General features: G+C 35.2%; 1 long non-coding RNA gene and 1 pseudogene across 1 annotated transcript in view; one reads left to right on the forward strand and one right to left on the reverse strand.

Moving 5' to 3' along the window:
- LOC120612518 (uncharacterized) overlaps positions 1-27,561 on the reverse strand; it is a 534,137-nt gene that overhangs the window by 230,432 nt on the left and 276,144 nt on the right. The gene's annotated exons all lie outside the window — the stretch shown is intronic.
- LOC120612650 (uncharacterized) lies at positions 17,568-17,683 on the forward strand (annotated as a pseudogene).

Below are 27,561 nucleotides of genomic sequence, written 5' to 3' on the forward strand. Positions count from 1 at the left end.
AAACAAAATGATAGATGTTAAGCTTTCGATAAAGAAATAATTCAAGTAATAGTAGCTCTTACAAATATAAATAATGAAATTTGGTTCACATATTTAGTTTGATCTTTGTTGAGATGAATTATTGGCTTACTCTTGAATACTTGAAGCTTAATAAGCTTGTATACTAATTAAGTTCTTTAAAACCAGAAAATAATTTTTCATTCTTAAATTCTAGAATTGAATGAGTGATTAAGTTTGATGAGTTTTGCTATTTTATTTGCATTTAGAGGCAAGTATAATTATACTTATACAGAGAGGAATTATTGTATTTGTTTTTAAGTATTATAATTGTTATCAGTTTTGTATGAGTTTTTTTAAACTATAAGAAAACTAATGTTTTTATAAATTTCATCGTTATATCCCAAAATATGAAATTTTATTCATTATAGCAACATTGATTCAACAAATATTTAGTGAGCATCTGCTTTGTGCCAGACGCTGTTCACAGCACTGGATATTCAATGGTGAAAGGCAAAGTCTTTGTTCTTATGAAGCTTACTTCATAGTGGGGAGGTCATCAATAAGTAACACATAACAATAAATTGTATAAGAGTTATACAGGAAAGAAAACAGAGCGAAGTGATCGAGATTGACACTGAGAGAAGGACTTTAAGTGGAGCCCTTTGGATGGAGTTTTAGATAGGTAGCATGAAATGATCTCTAAGGAGTAGCTTTTAAAGTAATTCACAAATGATGAAAGAAGGAGCCAGCCACATGAGCCAGCCACACGAAGAGCTAGGAAGGAGTATTCCAGGAAGAGAAGACAATGCTGTCAAACACTGACATGACCTTGGTATGTTAGAGGAACATGCGCAGGAAAGACAGGAAAGAGCTAGATGATGCAGGACTTAGAAGGCTACGGGGAAGAGCTGGTTTTATCTTAGGAGTAATGAGAGGTCATTGGATGGAAAATGGCTTGATCTGTCTCTGAAGAAAGTTAAATAAGGGAACTGCAAGTTAAAAAAAAAACAACAACAACAAGGATACTTGTTAAAAGCCTCTTCTTGTCTAGGAGAGAGATGACAGAGGCTTGGACCAGGGTCATGGTAATGGAAATAAAGAAAGGTCGTCACATTTAAATTCCCATTTTAGATAGAATCAAAGAGACATGCCAATGTATTATATATGAGCGTTGAGGAAAAGGCAAAAATGAAAGATGGCAAACAGTGGTGCTATTTTCTGAGATAGGGCAGAATGAAGAAAACTAACTGAGGCGAGAAAGTGGCGAATTAGTTCTCTTTAAGACATGCTATGTTTATGAGGACCACTAGACATGCACACAAATGTAAGCAGGGCCGAGCTCATGTGGACCTTAAGGCTGTCATCATCCTGATACTTGAGGAGATACAATGACCTGATATAACAGCAGCAACTCCTCCTACATGAAACTCTCTAAATTAAAGTGTCGAACATATTTACCGGAATAAAAAATGTTTGCCTATTATATTTCAAGGAAAGAGAACTCTGGTTGATAGAAATTTGTCTATAAACATATAGCCGGAGATGTCTTTATCACGTATCTAGATCTGACTTATAGATTACAGAATCAGTAAGGTGAGTATCCCCTAAGTCCAAGTTGCTTGCTGTTCACAGAATGTTAAAATGTATCTTGAACAATTTCCTATTCTCTTTCTAGAAGATAATACTTCATAAGAAAGGTAAAAAGTGTGTGGGTGCATATAAGAAAAAAAAGGAAGAGGGAAAGAGGCAGATAGAGGAGACATTTTGTGGCACATCCAAAACGTTATTTAAATTTTAACACAGAATCATAGCAATTGGTCTTTGGAAGCCTGGTGATCCCTGAGGTTGGCATGATAACTCTTAGTCTGAAGTCTTCCATGGTGTTGTCCTGCAGCTGAGCCAGCAGAATTACACACTTTTGGTCTTTCCATCTGAGCTGCTACACAGAGAGCAGGTTTTGGAGCAGGTTCTTACAGCATAAAGCCATAATAACTGAAGCTTGATGCTCCAAACACAGACACATTCTCATTTCCACAAATGTTTAAGTAAAAAGAGAATGTGCTGAAGGAGAAAATTATTGTCTTTTTGTTTCCTTCCTTTTATTTTCTTTTCCTGCAAAAGCTCACCTCATATGGTGTTTTGACTTACAGAAAATGAAAAACAAAGATTAATTCTGAAACTGCTAATTGTGTAAAAGCATGGATTTTCAAAGAAAATAAAAGTTATTTTATCAGCATAGAAAAACTTTTGAAGAGAAGATATCAACTCTTTTCCTTAGAATCTTTCTTCCTATTACAACAGATATTTGGACAAGGTTTATGAAAAATATATTTGTCAAAAAAACTGTCATAGCAAGCTAATTTTTTGAGTTTCTTTATTAGTATAGTTTCTTTAAAGTTAGTATAGTTTCTAATAAAGAAACATTTCTCTATGAAACAGCAGATTTTCATTTAAGCAAAAGACAGTGATCCCAGGTAATGATAACCAGAATTAATACAGTTAATATTAAAGAAATAAGATCTGCATTTTTCCTAAGCCATGGAAAAGAGAATATATGATAAGACCATATAAATTGAATACATTTCTCCATGGTTAACTATTGTCAGAAATCAAAGCTAAAAATCTCATCTCTGGCTATTCCAGAGCTTCCTCAACAAAGCTCCTAAATCAGAACCCAATGATGAAAAATAATCTCCAACTCTCAAATATTATTCCTAATAATTCTTAGGGGAGAAATTATCTACTTATGTAAAGTACATATTGGATAAGGATTTGGTATCTACTTGATACCACACTCTACCCCCTCAATTTTTTGGTGTACACTTTGATGTTAGCAACTGGCATTGAGGAGTTCTGTGCACTGAGCACATTGCTTACTGCCCACTGCTCAGGGGTGAGAGACAGAGTATGTGCACACAGCTGGCTTCTAAAACACTCCAAAGACAACGTAACTATAGTTGGTATCTTTTAGGTGTAACTAACATTATTTTATGAAAGTTATTCAATTTGTACCTGCATTGTGATTGTTGTAAAAAAATTTAAATCATTTCTTCAGTGAAAGAAAGAAAGAAAGAAAGAAAGAAAGAAAGAAAGAAAGAAAGAAAGAAAGAAAGAAAGAAAGAAAGAAAAAGAAAGAAAGAAAGAACTAGAAAGGAAAAAAAGGCAGAAAACAATGCAAGGCCTGCAAAGGGATGTTCGTTTGTTTGTTTTTCAATTATAGTCAATATTAAATTATTTTATGTTAGTTTCAAGTGAACAGCATAGTAGTTACACATTTACATAATTTATGAAGTGATCCCCCAATTAGCCTCACCTGGCACTATGCTTAGTTATTACAATATTATTGACTACATTCCCTATGCTGTACTTTACATCCCCATGACAATTTTGTAATTACCGATTTGTACTTTTTAATATGTTCACCGCTTTCACCCAGCCCTCCAACCCCCATCCTATCTGGCAACTATCAGTTTGTTCTCTGTAACTATAAATGTTTCTGTTTTGTTTGTTTGTTTGTTTTGTTCTTTAGATTCTACACATAAGTGAGATTGTATGGTATTTGTCTTTCTATGTCTGATTTATGTCACTTAGCATAATACTCTCTAGGTCCATGTTGTCGCAAATGGTAAGATTTCATTCTTTTTATGGCTGAGTAATATTCCATATATGTCCACATTTTCTTTATCCAATTGCCTACTGATGGGCACTTAGCAAATAATCCTAAAATTTATATGGAACCACAAAAGACCCCAAATAACCACAGCAATCTTGAGAAATAATAAATAATAAAGTTAGAGGTATCATGCTACCAGATAACTACAAGGCTATAGTAATCAAAAGAGCATGCTACTGGCATAAAAACAAACACATTGATCAATGGAAAAAAATAGCCTAGAAATAAACCCATGCCTATATGGTCATTTAATCTCTGACAAAGGAAGCAAGAATATACAATGGGGTAAAGACAGTCTATTCAACAAATGGTGTTGAGAAAACTGAACAGATACACACAAAAAAATGAAACAAGACCACTTTTTACACCAAATATAAGAATAAACTCAAAATGGATTAAAGACTTAAATGTAAGATCCCAAATCATAAAACTACTAGAAGAAAACATAAGCAGTAAACTTCTCTGATATCACTCTTAGTAATATTTTTTCTGATATATCTCCTCAGGCAGGGGAAACAAAAGAAATAATAAACAAATGGGACTACATCAGACTGAAAAGTTTTTGCACGGCAAAAGAAACCATCGACAAAATGAAAAGACAACCATCTGAATGGGAGAAGATATTCGCCAGTGTATATCCAACAAGGGGCTAATATCCAAAATTTATAAAGAACTTATACAACTCAACACCAAAAACAAACAATCAAATTAAAAAATGGGCGGGGGACCTGAATAGACATTTCTCCAAAGAAGACATATAGATGACCAATAGACATATGGAAAGGGGATGTTTATTTTTAAAAGTTATAGCAATAAGAAGTTGGTCTATTACCATTTAGTAACAAATGAAAGAATAACTTAAATCAAACTTCAAAATGGGTAGCAGCAGCTTCCTGATGAAGAGTATAATTCAAAACACTTTTATTTATCAGCGAGTTATAACTACCCCAAGGATTGTGCAATAAAACACTCCTCGCTTCTGTTTCCACTATTCAAATGCTTTCTCTGCTTTGTTAGGCCTTTGGGAAATCACAGTTCTCTACAAGTTGCATTTTGTTCCTCAGCCAAGTAAACTTATTATGCGATTACACTGCCATTTAATCCAGTGTAATTGTAGCAATATGTACAGTAGGGCCTACTCAGCAACAACGTCCCTCTGTCCAGGGAGGTAAAAGCCTTGTGGAATCTGGACGCTACATTGCCAAGGAAGAAACTTCCATCGCTCAGGATGGTGAAGTGACTTCCACCAATGGCCAGAACTGAGGAAAATATGGACTTCCTTTTCTTAAGAGATGAAAAGTAAATCATTAAAGAAAAATACATAGACAGGTTCCTGGATACATGCTAACAAGATTGATGTGTAGTGAAGAAGCAAAGGGGCACACAAACATCTTGAGACTGAATGTGCTGCTTCCAACAAGCCTGTCTCTCAATGGTCAAAATATGTTTTCATTCTCTCTTTCTTTTTGTCTGCTTTTCTCTGGCAAAGTGAGAGGTGAATCACTTTTGTTCTGCTGTGATTATTTTTACCCCTCAAAACACAGCTTAAGGGCTCCATTTTAGGGCATAATTGTATACAGAGCCAACTTGCTCAAAAGGTTTTAAAAAAAGCTCCTCTAGTCCCAGTAAATATCAAGCAGCAGATGAGTCAGCTTCAAGTGAAAGCAGAGGAAACATTAACCATTTCTTACTAAAAACATGCATTATATACTTCATTGCTCCTGATCAACTCCACTCAATTCTTTTTCTGTACTTCAAGTTTCCTATGTGTAGTGCACACAATACGGTCAGTCTTCATCTTTGCAAGTAGCTTGAAATCCAAAAACACATTTGTAAATCAGTTTTTGAGCTCAGTGCCTGACCATAGGAGAAAAATATTATATGGGGTTAGATTTCTAAGCTGTCTAAGGGTAGTTAATTTCACTTTGATGTATATAAAATAGTGAGCATATTTGTGATAAAAATTGTAGATTTAATATTCTTAAAATACTAACAATAATACTTTAATACTAACAATAACAATAATAATTTAAGCCGTTATTTCAGGGTTTGTTTGTTTGTTTCAGTGGAAGGCTGAAAATAAAAGATTAAAGAATACTAGACTTGGGTACAGGTTCAAGAACCATTGCCTCTATATAAGAAGAAACCTAAATTTAAGAACCTAAATTTGCAAAGAACAAACGTATCAAACTTAAATCTATCATATTTTAATAAATTGCAAATTGCATCATCAACATATTTATTTATTTTGCTTATGACTTCTTCCTTCACCTTTCAATTATTTTATTTTCACCTTTCAATGATTTTATTTCACTCCATATCTACTCTAGTTTTCAATACTCTTTGAGCACAGGATAAATGAAATTATCTCTCAGAAAAAATAAATGAGTTCTATGACCACTTTGAAGCTTATCCGTAAGGCCAAGCTTCCCTGGACCTTGCAATGAAACTTATACCTGACCAATGAGAATGCTCTGTGCTGACACTTTATGTCACTATTTAAGACCTGCAACAACACAGCATTCTAAAGGTATCCTCTTTTAGACTCTTTATGTTCTGAGGTAAAGGGAAAAAAAGACATACTAACTGAAAAGCTATTTATGAAGCATAAGAGAAACTATGTTGTCAACACACTTCTCTACTTCTGCTATTTCTTCCAATAGTCTATTTCCACACACAGCGGTGATTTCTTAAAACATTGTGTCGCAACGCTGTCCAACAATTATGTGCAGTGGCTTCTGATCACACCTGGAGTAAAATCCAAACTCAGTATTATCATCTTCTAGATGCCCTCTGACCTGGTCCCAGTAACCTATCTGAACTCGGAGGGCACCACTGTCTACCTCATTCCCATTGAAAGTCCCACTGGCCTGCGTCATGTGAAGCTCTTCCACCTCTGAGCATTTCACTTCTTTCTTACGGCTGAAATGCTCTCCCCCAGATCTTTATATGGTCAGCTCCTTAACATAATTTTGCTCTCTATAAAATATCATTTCTTATGTGACCACCCTTGTAAAAATAGTCCCTAAACTTCCTCCATTTTTTATCATCATATCCTGCTTTATTTTTTTAGGTCACTTATCCTTATCCTCAAGTTATATTATGTATCTTACTTGTTTCTGTTTATTGTCTTTTGTCCACTAGAATGTAAACTACGTGAAGTACAGACTATTATGTCATAGTTAACATTATCTGCCTAGCACCTAGCCTGGCACATAGTAGATAATAACTGTGTATTAAATAAATGACCAATTGTTAATGTTAAAGAGATATCCTTGAGTTTGTGTTGATGTCTGTAATCATTACATTATTGTTAAACTTTATTATAATTAAATCATATCGTGGCCTAGAGTAAGAAAATTACACCCTTTTTGACCAAAATGCTAAGTTCAAGAGATGAAAGTTCAAGTAAAGAGGAAGATACAAAGTCTGAAAGCACTTTAAGACAATTCTTTCACAAATGAACAGAAAGGAAAGGTTAAAGGGATCAAGATTTTTAGTCTACCATATAGAGACCTGACAGATTAGTTAATTATTGTTTTCACATATATGAATACATTCTTATCATGAAAATGTCAAGCTTTTATCTGTCCATGAAGAGAGAAAAAAAAAGAAAACAGATTTAAATTAAAACTGGAAATAATTAGGGTGAACCTAAGACTCTCTTGGCCTCAAAAGAATAGGCTAGTAAAAATGAGAGTGGAATGGGCATCAAAATTCTGACAGTACAGAGTTGAAAATATCAATTTCGAATACATGGACAATAACTCAAATAAGAACTAAACATAGTTGGATTTCTCAGATGGGCTCCATTGGCTAAGGAATAGTGAGCAATACAAGATTAACACAAATTGATACATTTACATAAAATAGTTCAAATTAATACAAGTGTATATAAATACATTCTTCATTCTTTTCTACTCCTCTGCATCCAGCTAATATTCTCTACCTGTCTGTCCATATAAGCAGTTTACCTTCCAAATAAAAAGCTGACTATATCATAATTCTGTCATAGCTGATTTCTCTTTCTCCCTCCTATCCTCTTACTTGGTTTACTCAGCAGATGCCAAAGGAAGAAGAGGAGAAGAAAAATGTCCAGTAAAACTTAAAACCACTAGTAGTGGAAGAGGTATTGTTCCTATCTACTCTGTGACACCAGAAAATCTGTTTTTCCACTCCATCATTAGTTAATAACGATATTAACAGTTACTGAACATTTATTATTTGCCAAGCACTATCCAAAGAGCTTACATGAATTACCTCACTTAACTCATTTCCCAATGAAAAAAAAAAAAGTGCAGCTCACTGCCACTGTTAATTTTACATAAACACACTCCTTGAGGCTAAAGCAAATCTGACTGGTTTTCAATGTGAAAATAAAATATAAAACCTGTTCTTAGAGTTACTTCTAAACAACTTGTTTCTAATCTTAATGTAACAGAAATGAATACATAAATCGGATTCATCAAATGAATCTTCTGCTATCAACTGTTCGAGAACGATGTTAACATCACAATTGGAATGATATGTTTTCTAGGATTTAACATTTTCAGTGATCAAGAATTACTATATTTTGTAACTGGAAATACCACTACTAAGAACAGAATGCTATAAATACAATGATGTAATTTGTTTCCAAAGACTATCACTATACTAGAACAATGAGAAAAATAATAATAAAAGTGAGATATTTTGTGGCAAACTTTGGGAGTGAGGTTAGGACTGTAATCCACGAGTTATCTTGGGATAAATGCTGCAGCCACAAGTGCCACTGTCAAGTATTCTCAGAGCAAATGGGAAATGGGTTAAATCTGAGAACTAGCTAAAGAAACTGAGACTCAGAAAAGTGAAAATCATTTGTTCAAGTTGATACAGACAGTAAATGGCAGAGCCAAGCCTAGAACACACCTTCTCTGACTACATTCACTATATTCTGAATCACTCTGCTGGAATAAGTTGGAATAGACTAGAAACAGATAATAACTCATGGTCTGTTTCTAGTCTATTCCAACTTATTCCAGCAGAATATACATGGATAGCATTTTCATTTATCAGAGAGCATTAGCATTTTCCTGAGTCTCATGAGAAAATGATTATTCCTTTTTTCCTCCCATAATCTCTCCTTTGAGAATCACTTCCCATCTAACATTATCCAAAATTGGCCACCAACCAACAAGTATTTTTATGTCACTCCACTTAAATATTGGACAGACTACCATGCTGAGACAGAACAGTTCGAAGAGTGTGAACTGCAGAAATGTCCACAGTTTTTAGTTCTATTTTCAGCATACCTTCTCTGCGCTCTCTCTAAGAAGCCTAGTTGGGATTATAGTCATATGAAGTCTATCCTCTTGCACACACAGGAACTAAAGAACATTGCTTTTTCTGTGTAGAGATATAAATGTCACCTTAGTTGTGGTTTCTTGAGGATAATATGGCAAAATATAACAATTTTTTTAATGTACGTGTTTGCTCTAACAATTCTGCTAATGAATTCACAAAGGACATAATCATAAATGCACACAAACTTTAGCTAAAAGTTGTTTATTGAAGTGTATTTTATCGTATTAAAACTAAATGAAAACAAATTATAAATCCCCACATAGTGAAGTGGTTAAACCAATCATGACACATCAATACGAGGGCATCAATATAATGTTTGAAAGGAATTGTTAATTTCATTAAACTGTTCACAATATATTAAGTGAAAAAGCAGTAAATAATATGTACATTATGGGCTCATTTTTGCAAAATAATATTAAAATGTGTATAAACATATATAGAAGAGGAAAATTTATGCATCAAAAAGTTTATAATAGTTATCACTACGTGATGGGTTTGTACATTAATTTAATTTTTTGCATACACGCACTTTTTGAAAATGACATGCATTACTTTCATTTTAAGAAAACTGAAAGAAAGAAAAAACAGGCTACCATTATGTCCTTGCACAAGCATATAAACTCCTGTTTTCTAACGAGAATACTATTTGTTTAATATGCTTTTAATGAAAATGTATGCAAAGGAAATGGCATTTGTTCAGAGGTAAAAAGATTTACCACAAGTTTAAAATGATGGAAGTTTCTTCTTTTCATCTCTTCATGAAATTTGGAGAGAAAATGCAACATTACGTATTTGTAGACATAGCCTGAGCCAAACCTGTGTGGCAGAGAATGGGTAGTTGAAAACAGCCAAGGTGCCCAAAAAGAAAATCACTGGATACATGATAGTGATTTGGAAAACAGCATGAAAGTAGTTGAAAAAGAAATATAATGAGAGGCACCAGCCATAAAATATCAAAATATTTTAAAAGCTACAGAATAGAATACAGAAATTAATCCTCATATATATGGCTATTCAACATATGGAAAACATGGCATTTCAAATCAGTTTTAATAAATGGTTCCTTAGTAAATGGTTTTCAGATAACTGACCATTTATTTAGAAAAAAAATAAAGTTAGATTCCTACCTCACGCCATCCACAAAAGTAAATTTGATAAGGATTAAAAATCCACACTTATGAAACTAATTTATAAAAGAATTAGAATAAAGTAGTAGAAAGTGAAGAGGGCTTTTGCAGTCATATCTGAAATCTCCAAGAAAATTAGTGGTAGACTATTTCCCCTTGTATCTAAATGAAATCTAAAATTTCTGGAATGTAAAATACACTTTAAACAATATAAAAAATGTGAATTTTTGAAGAAAATATTTGCAATGTTAAATGCATAAAAATCAGCTGACATTCTTAGCACATAACTCATTTTCACAAAACAGTGAGAAAAATAATGATACCATTTTTCCCTTAGTGGATTAACAAAAAATGTTTTAATTTGAAAATATCGATGGTTGGCAATGCTCTGGGAAGTGGAGATTTTCGTACATTAGATTATTGGATTATAATTTGAAACATCTGTTTTGGAAATCTGAATAATATTATCTATCGAAAATTTAATTGTACTTATAGGCATCTATCCACCAAGAAAACTACACAGTAACATGTGTATACATCATTGTTGCTAGTAGTGAAACTATGTGAATGCGAATGTGAATGGCTAAAGAAAATATACCCCCACATACACACAGAAAGCCTGTATTTATTTGTATATGTTTTACAAATACATATATGTGCACATTAATAAATATCAATATAAAACCCCAAACCAAAGCCTAGGTCTAGCTAAATATAATCTCTATACTGTGTGAACGAAAGAAAGGATGAAACCCAGAGATGGAAATGAAACCCATTGTTCAGCAGAGGCCTGGCAACAAAGTACGGTACTGTAGCTTTTCACAGGCAAACAAAAACTCAACTCTCAGTTTCAGTTTCTATATAATAAAATCACAGAATTTATTTTCCCTCCGGGGAGTAAAACATTTACTACTGGAAGAGAAAAAATAGAAAGGCAGAGCAACATTGGCCAATATGGCCAATGGACTCCTAGGAATTATAGTAATTTCATTTTAAATTGCTTATGCGGCCGTGGTGTCAAATACTCCACCTTCTCAAACTTTCAAAAACATCTCTATACAAAAACTTTGTGTGTGTGTGTGTGCTTGCATGTGTGTGTGTATGTGTGTGCAAATTAAGGAAAGGGTCCGAGCTTCATGCTAGGATTGGAGCCAGGGCAGAAATAAGAAAGAAACCGCTAGAAGATAAAAAGAAATGAGAAAAAAAGCAAAAGGAGCAAGGGATCCGGAGCCATGAAAATATGCACCTATCAGTAATTCTCAGAAATCTTAGCAGTGACATGCCCTTTCTATAAGCCAAATAACAGAGGTTCAAGAATATCTTGTCTCGATTATAAGGAATACAGACATCCTAGCTGACATGCAGGATATATACATTTGTGCATGTAATGGTATGATATTTACAAAATTCATTGTTGAAAAAATTACAAAAGGAATATAGGCCTGTGTAAAACATTTATAGAATAAAAAGAGAAAGCCTCTTTTCACTGGATTGCCTCTAGTCAGTCCCACTTGCTAGCATATTGCATAGTTCTAGACATTCACATGATCCCTAATAGAGAGAGACTGAGGTGAACTGTGACGTAGATACTTTGTGACTCTTCAGAAATGCCCCACCTTTTCTGCCTCCCTTGAATATACCAACAAGTAGTATACTAGCTATCTTATTTAGATTGGAATAATGAGTATATTTATAAATTTAAGAAGTAGATATTTTTAAAAATGTAACTAGGCTTATGGATGCAACAGAACCAAAGAATGAGGAGCACTGTATCTCTGCAGAAGCTGAGATCAGTGAGTAACATATTGTTTTATAGAAAATGAGAAAAAGACAAATCCAGGTGATCAGAAGTATGTGACTATTAAATTCAAAAACTAAATAGAGAATCTGTTTCTAAGACAAGTTCAAGTTTGACCAGAGATGGAATCTGAAAAAAACTAAGAGACTAGAGACATCACAGATGATAAAAACGCATTTGACAAAGGCATCTATAAGGACTTGCCAATCCCAGGGATGGAACTAAGCATCACTTAGCTGCGCTTACCTATTGCCTCACCGTGTCAGACATTGCTAATCTATCCCAGCGCTACTGCCCAGCTGTGCTGGAGATAAATACACAATCCTTCTTAAGATGATAACCCAGGCAGCAACTACCAATGAATCAGAGCTAACATAAGAAATGAAGTATTTTTACCATCGAAGGGACTGAACAGAGATATGCAGAAATAAGTTCTAAGTAAGCTATCACTAAAATACGTCCTCACCAGAGAAGAATTCAGTACAGATACTCTGTCCAGTGTAAGAGTTACTTACCCTGTCTATGTTTATACCCTGAGTATAAAATAACTTCCTGTCAATCACTTTCGCCATCAGGTATTACAAAACAAAGGTGAAACTCTATGTTCTCAAAGCTCTAACCAGGAAAGAATTCACCTCAGTCTCTAAATTTTAGCCACAAAAGATAAAAGCCTAGTCGTGGTAGAAATACACATTGCTGGAAGGAATCATTCCTGCTCTCAACTTCCTCTCTACTGACTCACCAGGAAAAACTCAGAGCAGGGATTACCAGCAATCTGACATACCCATCAGCCCACTCCACTGCTAACCATGCAGAGAACAGAAACCTAGTGCTACACAATATTCTGTGGGGGGACAAGGGGACCAGGATTTCTGCTCAAAAGATCAGAAGAGCAAAGAATTGCGTTCTTCCTAGAGAAGGCTCTTGCAAAGTTTCTGCTGAATTGAGCTTTACATGAGGGTGGAAAACCTAGTGTAAGGCATGTGGTTGCATTAATTATAAGATTTCAATTTGACAGTTTAATTAGGAAAAGGAGAGTTAGTGTAGGGCTTGCAGAATTTATGATGAATCACATACTCCAACAGACTTCATTTTCATATTTCAATTACACACATTTCTAACTGATGAAGAGCAACATAGCATTTTCTGTTTAATAAATGTGATATCTGTTGGAATTGATAACATTAGTTCAGTAATTATGGAGCCATTATTGTCAGGCTTTTAAAAAACATGGAAAAAAAACCTTAGTTATTAAAGTTTAGCATCAGCACAAAACTACATTTTCAAATGCTCCTGCTAAAGAGCTTTTTAACAGTGCATTAGCTATCCCTTACAGGTAGAAGGGTAAAACTCAATAGCAGGTATTTGCATGAGATTGATTTTGATCTAATCACACTTTATTTGATTTCTTGATACACTACTGCAGTCATTATGTTCTTTCTAAATTTTTATTCAGAATTTAGGCCAAAAATAAAAAGGAGGGAGGGGGAACAGGACTTAACAGGTTTGCATGACATATTTTAATGCAAGATCATACTGATTCTGATCTTTGCTTAAAATAATAATAATAAAATATGACAAAAACATATTTTCATCAATCTAAAGATAAATGTAGATTCAAAGGGGAGCAAACTTTAAGTGACTTGGTCTGTCAAAACATGTAGAAACTTATGAGTTTTTTTTCCCAGAGTGCTTGCTTCGAGTTCTGGGAACCAAAATTGAAAAGCTGGGTATGCTCATAGATGCACTACAGTCTTTTCTTTTGCATGGGTTATGAACAGAAGTTCATTAAATCAAATACAGATGTCAGTTTCCTGAGGGACTAAGAAAAAGATCATGCTCTACAATAAACACAACTGCATTCACTGGCAGTACAGTACACTTCTGTTTTTTAAATTACTTCTAAATTTGTTCATGATTCTTTCATGAACAATATTTTGGCTTTTATCTACCTGAACTATCCACTTACTACTGTTTATCTTGCAAAGATCTTGATGGCATTTTCTTAAAACACATTTATGTTTATATGTTTTACATATGTATTTGTGTATGTATCACAAATATTTCTAAACATTGTAGTCACAAAAGATAGATAAGAAAATTAATCCTTCAATATAATATCACCTATTGCATGTTAGAATTGTGCATGTAAAAGATTCGTGTTTTACAGTTTCATAAAATAAGTTATATCTCATCCCATGATTAGTAATTTGCTTTCATTAATTTCAGGGAGAATCTTGTAGAATTGAGTATTTTATTGATTGCTTCAGAATATTAAATAAATAAGATAATGAACACACAGTAGCCACCATAGTACCTAACACATTGCTCAAAAAACAGTAGCAGTGATTATTGATAGCAGGCCTGAGGTTCTTATACAAATAATTAATACAAAAATATAAAAGCATAAAATTATAATCACAGAAAAGTAAAAAGCCTGAGAATTATTTCAAAATTTTTTTTTAAATAACTATAAAGAAATATAAAGAAATGGCCTTCCTATCCCCAAACAGCACACCAGTAAAAAAAATATATTTAAATTTAACATTCTTAGTTTTTTTACTTGACACAAATTGTAGCTTGGTCAGTGGGCAAATGACTGTTTCCAGGAATTAGAATTGCTCTGCCCTGCCATGTGGTGGCAATATAGATGCAAACAAAAGAAAATTAGAAAAGAATAGAACTTAAGAGCTAGAGATTTCCACTTCCTCTCATTTTGTAAATAACTGAGGCCCAGAAAAGCAAACATTTTTTTCCATAATTACAACAGCTAATAAGTAGCAGATTCTAAGATTGTATTCTAATACAGAGTTCTCTTCACTTTAGCAACAGTTGCCAAAGTATGGCCCAAGGAGTTCAGAAGATCCCTATCTCTGTCAGGGTCCAAAAGCTAATTATTAGTTTTCTAATAATCTTAAAATTTTTTAAAATTAACTTTATTAACATTTGCACTATTAATACAAAAATGTTGGAAAAAAACTACTGAAATCTTTGAGTGAATCAAGGCAGTGGCACCAAACTGTACTAGTAGTCATTGTATTCGTCACTGCCACATTAAGAAAAGTCAAAAGCTAGTTTCATCAAATTTTAAGTTTTAGTACACATCTTTTAAATATTCTACGTAACAAAATGGAAAGCACACCTTAAACCTTTCTGCATATTGAAGGATAATGGTTGTCTCCATACAAAGCACTATGTGATTGTTTACATTCCTACTGAACTAGCCACTTTTCCTCATCGAACACAATTTTTTTTACTTGAAAGAATTAACTTTGTTTATTCAGATTTGCTTATTTGCAGACATTGTCTTGGAAACGATAAAAATATCTGTCACTTCAGAGAAAACTATCTAAACAATATTTTTTTGCCACAGGTAAAATGTAAGCTTTGAAGCACAGCTTAGAATTTTGGAAAATTTGTATCTCTCATCATGACAGCTTTCCAAGAGTTAAAGACTTTCTGATGACTTAATGATATCATTAATGAATGTGTTTTATTGATATTGTATAATAAATCTGTCAACCTTTGGTAGATATGCATAGCATAATAAGCCATTATTTTCAAAATCATCAACAATAATGTTACAAAAACATACATGGGTAAAAGATAAATTTAAATTATAAGATAGTCCAATGGATTTTAGTAGTAAGTGTAAAAGTTCTTGGCATGGTTTTAGGTTATACACTGTAAATAATCTTTAAGAAATTATTATCACTTGCTGAATTTAGATGTAGTAGCAAATAAAAATAGTCATAATTACCTGAAAATGCTATTAAAATGTCCTCCTTTTTCTAATTATACATGTGCATTAAACTAGATTTTCTTTATATTATTTATATAATATAAGCATATTATTTAACAACAGACTGAATGCAGAAGCAGTTATATTTTTATTAAGCCAGACACTAGAGATATTACAAATAGATAAAATAATGCCATTCTCATTAAATATGTGTGTTTTGAAAAATGTATTTTTTCATAGAATTATGTTATTACTTTACATAACATACTTTATATAAAGTAATGACGTTGATGTTATATTCAAATGAATTAATGAACAGTTTTAAACTCTCTTTTAATTTCTCATATGGTATATGCTGAAATATATTATTCACAAAAACAAAAAGTCTTTTGGTCCTCAATAATTTTTAAGACTATTAAAAGCCCCTGAGTCCCAAAAAGTTGAAAACCGCTACACTATGTGGTCCAATAGAGATGACAAATAGGTTTCAAATACAATACAAACTTGGATCAGTTGGTAATAGCTACATGGAATTGGTAGAAAAGAACCTAGAATCTATGTTTTGGGCTATGAAGACAAAAAAAATTAGAAAATTTGGTGTTCAAGCCACAATTTTACCCAAAAATACACTGCAGAATATTCCAGATCTTTCAAGAGAGTCCAACATCCTACTCCTCTTTCCTTCCCTCATAGTATTAAGTGCTCTACCTATACAGAGTAGATTAATAAATGTTCATTAATTTAACTGAATATAATGAAAATCATGCTAATGACTCTTTCAAATTCTGATACAAGATAGAGGGCCAATGGTTATTGTTCTAAGAAGCAAATGCCAAAAAGAAGTCTTAAGGTGAGAGGATAATTGAGTAAACAACTACACGTGTTGCATGATTTCAAGGGAACAGAATAAATTCTACCCATAAATAAAACTTTATTTTTAACCTCATAATCAGTGCCTAAATTCATTTTTATAATTAGATATATGGCCTTTTATTCTACAATGAAAATGTCAAAATACAAATACTTTAAGTAGATGTAGAATATTATTCAAATTCATGATTGATATTATTTAGGCTTTAGAGTGACATGATCAAATGAAAATAATAGAGTAGTAGATTCCAGATGAAAGACATTACAAAGATGGTGAAAGGAATGACACTAAGCGAAAAAATTGAAGTTTCAAAAGAAAACTTTTGTTTATTTTATAATTTATATAAAGTCAGTTATGTTTTGGGATTCCCCAGAACAACAAAAACTTATAATCATGCATTTTCCAGTCCATATATAATATTGCAACCACATAGAATAAAAATCTGCTAAATAAAAATCAGAATTGTGCCACAACCTAAATATAACCTCCTGGATACTCACATGGAAGCTAACATTCTATCAAGTTATTGCACTGCATGTCCTGTATGCAGACTTCAGCAAGACTTCCCTCTTGCAACAGAAAGAAGAAAGGCAGACTTTTGAGTAAGTGGTGATGTTAGGTAGTTAGGCATGAGCACAGGAGTGAAGTCCCAGCTCTATAACCATAGAAACTTCCCTTGAAGACCTTCCTTTAGGACCTTACTGAAACACCTCCCTTTTAGGGTTATAAATTACCCTAAATCCTAGAACACAAAGGCCATAAAAGCTGCTGTCTAAACCAGCCACAAACTCATGCGCAGAAAGTACTACCCTAACCTGCCCACAGCCTCAGCCTCATTATACCATCATTATAATCAAGACTATGCCTGGAAGTTTATGAATCTAATTATAACAGATGAATTCTGGGTAAGCACTTACGCAGTAGACAAAGTGTTATATAGCAGTAGCAGTTAGCATATCTGCTTTACACACAGAAGGTCCTGGGTTCGCACCCCGGTGGAGCCATGGTCTATGGTCTATGGCCATGCCACCCTGAACAAGCCTGATGTCTGATCTTGGAAGCTAAGCACGGTTGGGCCTGGTTAGTACTTGGATGGGAGACCACCTAAGAAGACCAGGTGCTGTAGGTATTTAAAAAAAAAAAAGTGTTATATAGCAGCCAACTGTCAGTCAAAGTAACCTCACATCTAGGACCTCCCATTAGGGCCCAAACATAAACAGACCTTCACACTTCTGCATTGTTACAGCTCTCTTCACTGAAAACCCGCTCCTCCTTTAGAGCTTACTCTGTCTAATCTTTTCACCTTTCACATTCCACACGTATGCAGCCTTCCTTAGCATGGCCTGTCTCCTTCTAATATGTGCTTTCATAAATCTTACTTTTTCTAAATCTAACCAACCTGTAATTCTTTGCTGTGTCAGCAGGGAAGAACTGAGGGACACCACACATCACACCACCACCCTCGCCTGGATTTCACATCATCCCAACAGTAACAGTGATGGCTCAGCATAGTGGAAAGAAAATAAGAGTAGAGATAAGTAACTTGGGTTCAACCAACCCTGACTATTGATCATTAGCTCTGTGACTTTGGGCAAGTTTTTTATGTTCTCTGGGTCTCAGTTTTCCCTTAAGGGAAAGGATCTAATGATCTTTTTTGAAATATAAAATGCAATAGTTTTAAATTTAATTATTTAGATAGGAAATTAACATTTCTGTCACAGACATTATTTTTAGCATGTCTCATTGGAATTTTGTAGAACAATATTTCCTTCAAGGAAAATCAGAATACAGAATATTAAAAGCATTTTAATGAGACAAATTATGTGAGGAGAAAAATCTATATTTAAGCAACTCTTCTGTTTATCTCAATTTTTCATTAACCAGTTAAGAACATACACTATTTCACTCTTCTTTCTCCAGCAATGCCTAAAGGGCTACTACCTGAATAATAAGAAAAAAAGCTTATAAAGAGTTTAAATAGGAATTTGTTTCTATCGAAATCCATCTCTGGCCATTTCCTAGGGGAATTTTAAGAGTTCAAGATGTCAGAATCATGTATTTTCTAGCCCCTATAAAAATGTTACACTGCAAAGGATGAAAAAGCTTTTCTTTTCCTCTTTTTGTTACCTCAAGAAATGCTAAAAATAAAATTTTTGTGTGGTACAGTGTTTGTCATTTTAACTCTGTTGACAACTATGTTTAGTCATGTTTTTCCCCCACTGTTGAATAGGATTCTAATCCCTAAAGAATCACTTTAGAGGGAAAAAGGCAGTCTTTTTTAATATAAAAGCTAATGCCACATTGTTAACTGCTCAGTGGCTTTTTAAAAATCTCCTTCTCATATGTATTTAATATTCTTTACCAATAACAACTAAACACTAGATTTCATTAGCACCAAAATGACTAGTGACCCAAATTCTCTACCTGGGCTAAGTATATAAATTACTATCTGTAATCCTCCCTCTTATTTTAGCTTCTCTTTTTTATTTTAAACTCTTTGACATCTGTTGATACTTGCGTGAATCTCCCCTAAGCTCTTAAAAAAAAAAAACCTAACAAACAAAATGTTATTAAATACTAGAAAACAGGGGAATGGCTGTCAAATTATCCCATGATTACAATAGATTTATTGGGAGATACTTTCCCTCTTACCTGCCAACGGCTGCATGACTGACAGAGTTATTGACTTGGAGCATGAAATGAAGAAGAGTTGTCAATATGGAGCACTTTTGTAACCCAGTTAATCAACAAAGATTCCTATGTTGGTCTTCATGCAGACTAGTTCATAGTAATAATACTTCAGACTATAAAATTTGCTCTGTGTGCTGTACTGTATGCGGGCCATTGCCTCTGTGCCCAAGATTCCATCATTAACTTTGGGTTGTAGGGGAAAACTCTAAGAAGATAAAGTCTGGAGCTGGACTGGTCACTGTGTAAATTCACATCATAATAATTGGAATAATGGTCTCCAGTCTTAATTTGTTTCTTGATGTTCTTTTCTTTTTTTTAAACTAAAGTTTCTAAATTATTTTTAAAATTCCAGGAAAAACATTTATAACAGATATAGAAGTCCTCTAAAATTTTGCTGTCCTTTAAAATACAAGTCAAGGATCAATTATCAAAACAAACTCATTCCGTTAATCAGTTTGCAAAGGTGAAAACTGTTTGTCAGAATACAATGCCAGGGAGGCTGCTTTGTTTAATGACAATCCTAACAGCAAGAATCCCTGGGGCAGGAAGCAAGTAATCAACAATCCATCTCTGAAACTTTGAGAATGCTGGCAACAGTCTATTATAATGCATGGTTACAGGGAGACCTTGTACAGAGAACAATACACTGAAATAGACCAAACTTATGAAACAATAAACTTAAATATAGCTCTGGGCCTGACACAGCTAAGTGGTTTTTGTCTAGGATCAAATTGAACACTCTTGGCTAAATATTTCAAACAGATTTTTCTATCTTCCACTTTGTATGAGTGAATACACATACCATAACCACATTTTGGTGTGCATCTTTAACCATGTGTGTGTGTCCATGAAGGGTCATGATGTCACTAAAATCCAACTTGAAATGCTAAGGAGCTGAGGTAAAGATCATTTGGTCAATTAGATACTTGAATGGTTCTATCACATACTCTGTACTAGAAGAGATTGAAGATACCAAAACATTACATTCTACAGATACAGGAGCAAGAAATTTGCATGCGAGTGAAAAGCAAATGAAAAGAACCATATGATTTGAGAGGAAGGAAGTGTGAGGCTGAACTGAAGAACTGAATTTGAACTTAAAAAGGCAGAGAAGCATCAGCAGCAGACATCGAGGAAAGATATAGAGAATTGTGCATTATGTAGAGAGACAACCAGTCTGCCACCAGGGCTGAAATCAAGGGTTCTTGAGAAGGAGCAGTGGAGGGCAAATCCAAGAAGGCAGGTTGAGACTCAGTTGTGCAGAACATAGGGCCAGCCTTTCAAACATGAATCCCATTTTTTCAGCACAGTATCTCATGATTTTGTGAGAATGCTGTGAGGGTTACATGATGAGCATCATTTTCCCCAACTTAGAGGTGGGGTCAGGAATGCTGGGAAGAGGTCAGGGTCACACAGAGAGTGACACAGGGAATGACAGAGTGTCCTGTTTCCCAGTCCAGCCATCTCTCAGCCAAGATATACTACAATGTCCCTGCCTCTTTCCCAGGTTCCAAAATACTGAAATGGAATGACCATGCTGGAATGAGCTAAAATGCTGGAACTGCCCCTTATTTTTTCCTTTCTCAGTGACGAGAAAGAAAAGAGAGGAGGACTATTGAACTTTAAACTTCCTGATAAACTATAATGTGGGAAAGTGCCATTTTTAGGTTTACATGAAGGAGCTACCTCTGAGAATGGCCTCTTGGCCTGTGAAAAACTAGAAACATCCCAGGAAGTTACTGAAATGTTGTAGTACTGTGAGAATTTGTATAAAAATAAACACTGGATTATTTCAGGCTTCGTCCCTTGAGAAAATGAGCCAGAATTATTCAGAACTACTAGTCTAATCTTGACAGAACAGAGGAAATTAACAACTGAAGCCAGATTTTTTTTTTCCTTTCTGAAAAAAAAAACAACTTATTTGTGATATTTTGGAAAATGAAAAAGAATCAAGTTAATCATATGATTCAAATGACCCCCAAACTAAGATGGCTGAGTTTCCTGGTGAGAAAATGCAGCGCAAACCAGTGCTTCTTGGAAGGTGTCAAATGGAAGCCACGGAGGCAGAAGAGCTTGAACTCATGGATTCAAAGAGGCACATAATTCTCTAGAGCTTGCTGTATTTTTTAAAGCTTTGCTCAAATTATTTTTTCTCAAGAGAAATAAAGATTTAAAAACTCAAGGAAGCATATACTATCACATGTCACTTTGGGAGCTGCCCCCAAGCTCAACTAAAGTGCTTTCTTTCCTCTGAAAAATAATTTCCCATTGAATCCTTGATTTGAAAGAAATCTCACTGAGAATGCTGAATCACTCCATGATTTAATTCATATTTGTAACAAGAATAACTAAACAATGACTCAGAGCCATTTATTGAAATGTTGAAGGCAATCTCTCCTTGGCAACACCATCTTACATAGTTTAGTTTAATCAATACAACAGATATATGCTTAGGACCTTCTTTGTGCCCAGCACTGTTTTTTCAGCTGTAAAACTATAAACCACAAGCCTTCTGCTCAAGAAATTGGGCTATTTCTATACACAAGCAGAGGTGTTAGATCCATAGCTTCCTGACGTGCACCTTTCTGGGGCCACAGAAACAATCCAGAGACATGACATGGAACAGAGAAGGAAGATGAAATAAATATCTCCCCTTATTTCTTACAGATAACTATGGTCCCCATAATTCCTAATGCAAAATAACTAATACGTGGAAGAGACTTATAGGATGTCACAAGAGAAGATCTAACTGTTGCTAAGACTGAATGATTAGCCAGGCAGTTTTGCATTTATGTCTATTCTCACAGAAAAATGGGAAAAGATAAAAACGGGAATATGAGTGGCTTTTCTTGCTCCATACTTGAGTGCACCCCTGGGAAGAGTATATTCCATTTAGGGACCAGGATCTCTACCTTTGAGAGCTCAGAGTTGCAAGAACAGGAAGTACAAAGTCCCCCAGCTGATCATCATGAATGATGGTAAGTACAATTTCTGCTTCCTAATCTTGATAGAGACCAAATTCCCAGACCCATGAATTTATCCATCCGATATTATGCCATATAGGAGACTCTGAATGATCAAGGGCATAGCATCACATACCTTCAAATCCCCGGAGCATTGCCTCTGAGCAGGTGATTCGGCTCTGCATTCACCAGGCCATTCTAACACTCTCTCCACCTGGTAGCTTCAGGATGTTGTAGTATTTGAATCAACACACAGTTCTCATGGTCGTGATCTTGCTCCTGCACCTCTTTAACTGTGAAGTGGGTTAACTGGTAGAATTCTATGTATTATGAAATTTCACGCCTGTGGACAAGACACTCTGAAACTTCCTGGATGGTGGTGACTTGGAGGGCAATAAAGATAAACTTATATTCAGAACAGTCATCTATTTCTGTGAGAACAAACCCCTAGGCCTTCCAGAACAGAAGAGACCCAATGTGGTCAACTTTCAATGTGGTTGATTGATCTCTTCAGGGAATGGAGACACATCAGAGATTCAGACTCGGTGATAGCTAAATTATTCGCCTTGGCAAGTGAAAGTCATTCCATTGCGTGCATATGAAGCCTTTGTCTCTGCTGCGGAGGTCTCTCTAGTCACATGCCCATTACAACAGTTTTGTGATGGCTGATGACAAAGGCAGACTAATGTCTACTGAGTCATTCTTACCTAGTTTGTAGTTCCATGATTCTTCCATGATTATGCTTTCTTATAAGTATTCACGAGCCATACAAAGGTCTTTTCATTTTGTGCCTACTACCTTGTATGCATCTACAACTTCTACCTCAGTCCCGTCGGCAATCTCTCAGGCCTTTAGAAGCCATTCAAGCCATTTGAATTACTCGTGACTTTGTATGTATTCTCACTTCAGGATACTTCTTCTATACAAAGTAGATGCATCACTAGAAACTCTGACATTAGGACAGTTGTCTGAGTTTAGCTTGTAATGCAACCACATCCATTTTTGGTTTGACCCAAATAATGAACCAATATATTTGATTATTTGGTGAGAACTCTATTGATTATTTGGCCCATACATAAACCAAGATTCAGCTTTTTCCTCCTCCTTCAGCAGTCATAAAAGACATCCCCATATAGCCACAGACATGAGCTAAAGAAGAGGATTGGTGCGACCACTGTTGTTGACACAGAAGGGGGATATCTAAGCTCCTTGCTCATATATTTTTATTGTGCTTTCTAGTCTCGATGAAAGTTTATCATATATTATAATAGACTTCTGCTGGTTCCCCCCAACTTAAATGCCTTGGAGCATCCAACAGAATCCAGCTCTTATGGGTGTTTACCAGGATCCAGTAACATGTCAGGAGCTGTTTCCTCACTGAAGGTGGCATAGAGTTGCCCTTCAATATGATTCTCCCAAAGGGCTTGCCATAAAAGATGCACATGGCATCTTTTCCCATCACTGATACATCCAGCATCATAGGGCCTGCTGCATAGTACACCATAAGAAGATGTTTGCTGGCTTTATAGCCTGAATCTAGTGGAAAGACATTTCCTAGCTCAGGCCCCGCATGAGCTAACAGTCTTTTGCACCATTTAACATATCAGCTAGAACAATATTTCTAAGTATGAAATGAATTGCCTCCAGAACACAAAGAGGCTTACCAAATGTTATGCCTTTTTGTGGTAGTGAATGCAAGTAGCAATTTGTTTCTCATTTTAGATGAAACGTCCTTGACTGATGGACTCCTACAAACTATGGAAATGTGAGGTCTCTGAATCCTCAATGGGTTTATCATCTACCCTCTAGGATACATATGTCTAACTCAGATCTCCAGCATGCTAATCACCTCTTTATTCTTTATTCCAGCACATCATCAACCAATGTGATGCTCTGTGGGATGTTTAGATGGTCCAGATATTTTCTGGCTATATTACGGCAAGGAGTAGGAGAGCTAACATATACCTAGAACAAAACTTTGAATGCATATTTTTATCTTTTACATGTAAATGCAAGCTATTTCAGATCCTCTTTTCTAGTAATAGAAAAAGATAAGCATGTTACTTCAAGCCTCATGCCATATACCACAAAATTTATTAATCTACTCAAACAAAGATGCCACATCCAGTATAGCAGCTACAATTGGGGTTATTATTTGGTCGAGCTTCTAGTAGTCTGTAGTCATTCTCAAAAGTCTACTCGATTTCTGAGGGACCAGACTTATGAATTAAATTGAGCTATGACAGAGAACACCACCCCTGCATCTCTAAGATCCTTAAGAGTGATTCTAATCTCTTCCATCCTCCCTGAGGCAATACTGTTTTGGGTTCACTATCTTGGCTGGGGTAGAAAGCAATCTCAAAGGCTTCTACTTAGCTTTCTCCACTCTAATAGCTCTTACGCCACAGATGGAAGATTTAATTATTGTCATTCCAACCACTGAGTATCTCGATTTTAAATTTTATACTTGGGGATTGGGCAAACAACAAGTGCGGGGCCAAAAACCTAGCAGACTTTCTCTAAGATGAACTTTGGCCAAGACTCCATTGGTTATTTGACCCATGTATTGCCCCCACTCTAATAGAGACATGAAAATACTTCAGGCCTCCAGGTATCAAAGTCAATTCAGACTCTGGGTAAAATAGCCCTGGAAATGTCTGGCATTCCCCTCTCCCCAGTGCATGGATACCCGAATAAATGTCCATAAATTCTCTTGGGGAAAGATCACGAAAATCATAACAGATGATACTTGATATGGTATTGCCAAGGGTTCTCTGAGGATCCAGTCACCACATCAGTCACTGAATTCTGGATCTAAAAACTGACTCTGATCCCAAAACCAGGTAGCAAAAAAATATAACTTCCTTTTCAGGCATTGACCCTCAGATATCTTCTCATCCATTCTTGTCTTTTTTTCACTGTATATATAAAGTAGCTCACATAATGTCTGTATATGTTGACTTAGGAAAGCCATCTTCTATTGACCACTACACTTCCCTGTAGACAGCCTCCTTGGCTGTCCCTCTGATCTTGCCAATTCTTAAAATAATTGTGACCCCCATACCTACTGGCTTTAAGTGGTTAAGCACTGCCACCTCAGCTTCATTGCTTCAGAGCCTCATGTTCTCATGAGCTCATGAAGATCCTAGCTCAGTGACTGCCACTCCTGTCATCAGCCCTGGCCTGCAGGGAAGAGTCGCCACTAACCTCCTCAGAGATGCTGATCCTCCTCTCACCAGTGAATTTCCAAAAGCCTTGGTGAATAAGGTGTCTCTCGGATCCTCACTGCTATATAACCTTCTGGTGAATCTTTTAACTTCACATAGTATATGCATTCCATCATGCCCAGTTCCCTGAAATTTTTAATCCCTTCCTGCATCATCGTCCGCAGCAATCCAGGCATTCTACTTTACTCAGTGTGGGACATCACTGCCTCCAAGCTCCAAGGAGACACTCTAGCAATGGTTTTCCTCTTCCCCTGGGGTCCTTGACAGGGTGCTAAATCCCATGGGAAGATACATTGTTTATGTCCTGGCCCCCTTGATCAAGTACCCTCAAATCCAATCATGGCTCCTATTAGTACACACTAGCTCAGTCTTGCAGGTCTCTCAATATGACCGTCCTTTACCCTAATTCACAAATCCTCAAATCATCTTTTATTTGCCCTAAATGGCATTAAATCAAACCATCATTCATATGCTTATAATAAAGAACACAGCCATTCATTTATGCCACAAAAGTATTTAATATTAATGTAAAAAAATATTTTTGTTCAGATACTTTTAGAGCAGGCAGTGGAAACCCCTATGGTTATCCTTGGGTTCTGATTTGTCCTAATCCTGGATTCCTTCACAGTCGCAAATGGCTGCCAGTGGCAATTGGGCCTGGCCATTGCTTTGTTTATGTCTAGTGGAAGAAAGAGGAGAAAAACAGTTTATTTCCCACCGGCAGAGATATAATCCCTGCTCTCTGGTCTGATTGGAACCATTTGACCCACATGCCCACTACTGACACTGGATCATGAGAATCACTGGGGGATGCTGTAGCCTGATTGGCAATGCCTTGATTAATTCATTAACCCCAATCATAGTCGATAGGGATTTTCATCTTTTTGTATATTGTTTTTGATTATTTGTGATATTTTTTCTCTGTTTTATTTTGTTTTATTCTAGTTTTACAGCTACATTCCCAGTGCACAGAGGAGTACCTGGCCATACTCAGTAAATATTTGTTGAATGAATGAATGAATTGATTAATTAGGAAGCCTTTCTAAAGCTGAGGATACAGTGGATTTCTGAACAGAATTGAGAAACCTCTTAGGAAAGGGAAATGGACACAGAGTAGCCAACTGATATCATGCATCCTCCTATTTTGAAGGAGATTTTACGTAAATAATTCTCAAGCTGTAGTCTGACACATACCTATCTCAACAGAAGAAAAACACTATTTCAACTGATGAGTAGGGCTAATCAAACAATTTTTCTTTGTCTCTAAGAGTTAATTCTGCCTCAGTTTGTAAATATTTAGTTTTCTTAGTATTAGTGAAAATTAAGGCAGTTTTCTCTATTTTAAATAACTAGTACTTTAGAATGCTCTTAAGATGTACTTTTAAAACTGTCATACACTCGTATGTCTGATATTCCAAATAATAATTCAAGCAATATAATATCTAAAGTGAGAATTCGATATCTTCTGCCATTAACAACATCATTAATAACAAATGTCTGTTTAATTACTCTTGCTAAGATTAAAAAGGCCATTATTCTTGTAACTTGAGAAATTCATTAGCTGGAAAAGGCTGTTTAATGCCAAATGCACTCCTTAAAGATGCAGTCCCTGATATTTGAAGGTATTTCTGACATTCATGCATTTGCATTACTTTAAAAAAGCACAACCCAACTGTGCTGAAGATCATGCTGTGACAATAAGCAAGAACTGTAACATTTCAAAATCAAAAATGAAGCTACAAGACATTTTACAATACCATACAGAGTCTGTTCTTTCGAATATTTAAACTCCACACACTGAGCCCATTATTCATCATTCACCTCACACTAATTCTGTGCTTAAATGAGTCTTGTACCAACACAGTGCATCCTAAGGTACACTTAATATTCATAAGCACCTCCTCCAAAGGGATTCAGAGCCATAACTTAAGATCTCTGCAAGTCAATTTTAAAGTCTGATACTTCAAGGAATTTAGACCCATTAAATGAAAATTACAAGATGGGATTTAGAACAACATCTTTCTTAATCCACTGTTTCAGCTCAATGTATTTTTAGCACACACACACACACAAAAAAACTGCTTAACATTTAGTAAAAATTAGATCGGTGACAGTGTACTCACATG

The sequence above is a fragment of the Pteropus medius genome, unplaced genomic scaffold (genome assembly GCF_902729225.1).
Source record: "Pteropus medius unplaced genomic scaffold, Ma_sr-lr_union100, whole genome shotgun sequence".
NCBI lineage: Eukaryota > Metazoa > Chordata > Mammalia > Chiroptera > Pteropodidae > Pteropus > Pteropus medius.